We start from the raw sequence: 4,339 nt of genomic DNA on the forward strand, positions 1-4,339 counted from the left end.
CCCCTTTGGGTGTCTGCCTGTAGGCCCAAGGGGATCGGGCCTTAAGCTGGCTGTCAGACATCCCTCTCATAGTCCAGGGCGCTTGCATTCCAGGACCCTCGCTCCTTACCACCCACCTGCAGCAGAGGTGGGAGAGACTCCATCCACAGCCATTGTTCTCGCCAACTGTGAGCCAGGCTTCTGGCTGAGTGGTGCTCCCCCTGTGGGAGCGCACTGACCACTAGGGGGCAGCTCCTGCTTTGAGTATCTGCCCCCTGGTGGTCAGTGCACATCATAGCAATCAGTTGTTCTGTCGATTTGCATATTAGCCTTTTATTACATAGGATAATGAACTCAGTTTTGTTTTTTGTTTTTTTTTTGTGTGTTTAATTTCTTATAGAGAGTCTCTTTTCTATTTCAGGTGGAACAGTACCCATGAAATGTCACCAGTAAGTTGTTCCCTGAGGAAACTTCCATAACCAGGCTTCATTTTCAGTGTTTTCTCATTGGTTACCATGTAGAACAGCTGTGCCACTGTCCTATGACATGAAGAAGATCTATTCAGAATGTAGGTATAGTTATTATCTGAGTGCAAACTTCATCGGCTTCACATGTGTGACTTCATTCTATTTATTTTATATATATATATAACTAGAGGCCTGGTGCACAATCCATCCACAGCCATTGTTCTCGCCAACTGTGAGCCAGGCTTCTGGCTGAGTGGTGCTCCCCCTGTGGGAGCGCACTGACCACTAGGGGGCAGCTCCTGCTTTGAGTATCTGCCCCCTGGTGGTCAGTGCACATCATAGCAATCAGTTGTTCCCCCGTTCAATCAATTTACATATTATAGGTTTATTATATAGGATAACTTCCAGCAAAACTTTAATTCCCAGACTTTGGAAGTCAACCGAGTATTAACTTTAAAAAATTGGACAATATTCACACATTACATGGCCTGTAGTATACAGAAAATAAAACATTGGTATCTAATATGTTAAAATAAACAAATAAAATAACTTCAAAGCAAAGGATTATCCTTTAAATGTAATTACTTTAACTTTATGAACATTTTACTACATTGTTCTTATTTATTTCACTTCATGCCATTATAAATTTTATCACGAACAGAGCATCTATTTCCAAAACAGGATGTTAAGGATCACTGATCTAGAGTAATGGTGTCTGAAGTCTCATGTAAGCTAACCAAATGGTGTGCAAAAACATGCATCACTATGCTAGGAAAAATGTTAGAGAGCTTGAATTTATATTTAGTTTTTTAATGTAAAACTTTGAATGTTTTGATTCAAATATTTGTATATTGTGTATAATATACACTACACAAATATAGTGGTGCATGAGTATAATTTATAAGTAAATAGGACTATAATGGGGGTAAGACTTGTTTTTTTTAAACTGATAGGATATATAATCAAGTAATTAGGGAATATTAATATAGCTTATTGGTGTTCACGATTCTAATGTTCTAGTCTAGTGCTTTTTATACTGTGTTAGGAAATCCAAGGGCATTAAATATCTCCTTGAAAAGAAACACAAAGAAAAGGGAATGAAGCTCTTTTAGGTCCTCTTCAATTCTACTTAGTTTTATACCAGGATATCTCCAATTATGTCTGTTTTATAGAATGGGATTTAGTACTATACTTTATTTGTTGGAAAAATTCCATTAATAACTTTAAAATACTCATTATAAACCACTGCAATGGGGTAACCTTACATTGTCATTTAAAAAATAAATCTTGTTAATCCTCAACCAAGGATACGTTTTCCATTGATTTTTAGAGAGAGTGGAAGGGAGGGAGGGAAGTAGAGAAGGAGAGAGAAGAGAGAGAGAATGTGGGGAACATTGATTGATTGGTTCCTACACATGCCCTGACCGGGACAGGGATCCAACCTGCAACTCAGGTACTTGCCCTTGACCTGGAGAAGTATGTGGCTGATACTCAACACTGACCAGGGCTGAATTTGTCATTTTGAACCAGTAGAAACAATGTTAGCTACAGTGATAGGAAAAAAAAGATGGATCTGCAAATGGTGTTTTCCAAGTTTCCATGTGTGTCAGTTGTGTCTCTAGTAGTAAATAGAAATTAACAATCTAATGGGAAAAAATATATTCTATAGGATGTCAGGTGGGGCTGTGAAATTGAGTAGTTAACAAAACTATCTGAAATGTGTGGACCTTAAAGAGAGTATAACATTAGGGCAAGTGGAACATAAATAGGATGGAATAACCAGTCTTATTGTCAGGATAAAAGTGAGTCCTACTTGACAAATGGTGTCTAACCCTTACTGTACAGAATGTTTCCCATTGGATTTAGTGGAAAATAACATTAGGAAAGGGAGAGAGAGAGAGAGAGAGAGAGAGAGAGAGAGAGAGAGAGAGATCAATGATGAGAGAGAATTATCTATTGGCTGCCCCCTGCATACCCCCTACTGCAGATCAAGCCTGCAACCCTGACTAGAATCAAAGCAGTTATCTCTTGCCCAGCCAGCATGGCTCAGTGGTTGAGCATTGACCTATGAACCATGAAGTCACAGTTTGATTCCCAGTCGGGGGGCACATTCTCTCTCTCTCTCTCTCTCTCTCTCTCTCTCTCTCAATATATTTTTTAAAAAAGAAATTATCTATTGGTCCCTGGGTAGATGCTCAATTGCTGGACCATAATGGCTGGGCTGGGATTTCTTACATTGACCATCTTAGTTTTCTATAATTTTATATTATTCTTTCCATTATTTATGCCTTTATATTTTCTTGTTTTGTCATATTGTACTTATCAGAACTTCCAATATAATGTTAAATAATAGTGGTGAATAGTGGCCTTCTTCCAAATGTTAGGGAGAAAGTATGCAGGTTTTCAACATTAAGTAAGATATGGGTATTTGTAGATTTTTATATCAAATCATGATGGTTATCTTCTTATAGTTTCCCGAGTTTTTTAAGATATCATGAATGGTTGTTGGGTTTTGTGAAATGGCTATTGATCAAATGATATGATATGATTTTTTTATATGTTGATGTGGTGGTTTACAGCAATTGATTTCCTATGTTAGGCCCTGAAAATTGCTGTAAAGTACTATCCCAGGTGCTAAATTTTATCTCACAGAACTCAGTTGTATTAATTTTTAAAGGAAGATTTAAGAGAGGTTGACTCACCTCAAAGGTCAAGTTCCATTTGTTGAAGGGAAACAGCAAAACTTTTAGAAAATGTATTAATGAGTAACGGAATGTCAAGATTTCGACATGAAATTCATCCTGTTTTCAGAAATAAGATAAGCTTGGAGGAATTTGAGTGTTAACCATAGGAAATGGAATTCTAGAATTTGATGCAAAGAATTTTTTATTTAGCAATGCTTTTCCTTCCAAAGTATTTCAAGAGAATGAGTGATCCATTGTCAGAAGAGAGTTTGGAGGCAGACATATACAATCTCACTAGATCAAACACATGAGAACCACCAAGAATGTGGTTAGCAGTCAAAGTCTAACTTAATCTATGAGCACTCATTTTAGGTGAAGTTCTTGGGCATTTGTATTCTAGTCTCAAAAAAAGTGCTTATTGGGCATATTTTCTTTCCACTCTGCTCCAGTATGTACCTCCTAGCTGTGAGGTACCTGTGCACTATCCTAATTTTATTTTCTGGCTGTTACTATGGGTCTTGCATCTTATCTAATAACCAATATGACTATACAAGTATCATAATTACCTTCCCTTTTTATTCACTTTCAGTTGGCTTCCATGGCATTGCATAATTTTTTTGTTCTCTTAATTTACTAATCAGAGATATTTGTTGATTCCTGTTCCTGTTATCTTTTAATACTGTGTATGTTAGAGGTCAGTCCTTGTCCTTCTCTTTTCTATCCACATTCAGTGGATCATCATTTTATTTAGTTGGATGCCTTTATAGTCAAATATTTGCCAACAATTACAATTATATCTTTAGGTCAGCTCTCTCTCCATAAATTTAGATGCCTATGTCCAAATGCCTCCTTAACATCTCCACTAAGGTATCTAATACATTCACCCCCAACACAAAGAAAGCATACAACACAATCTTCTTCACTCCAACTGATGGCAACTCCTTTTTTAATGGCTCAGGACAAAATATTTGAGTCATCTTTGACCCTCCTATTTCTCTTTAACTATAGCTAATCTCTGAATAATTCCTGTTGGATTTACTTTTAAAAGTACATTATGATACAACAATTTTCTATATCACTACAACTCTGATCAAAGCCATCCTTGTCTTTGATATCAATTTATACAAGGTCTGGCAAGACTAGGTTTGCAGTTGATCGTATGGAAAATTGTGATGTAATTCATTAATAATAATACAGAATAAACCATTT

Source organism: Myotis davidii, unplaced genomic scaffold (assembly GCF_000327345.1).
Source record: "Myotis davidii unplaced genomic scaffold, ASM32734v1 scaffold210, whole genome shotgun sequence".
In the NCBI taxonomy this organism is placed as follows: domain Eukaryota; kingdom Metazoa; phylum Chordata; class Mammalia; order Chiroptera; family Vespertilionidae; genus Myotis; species Myotis davidii.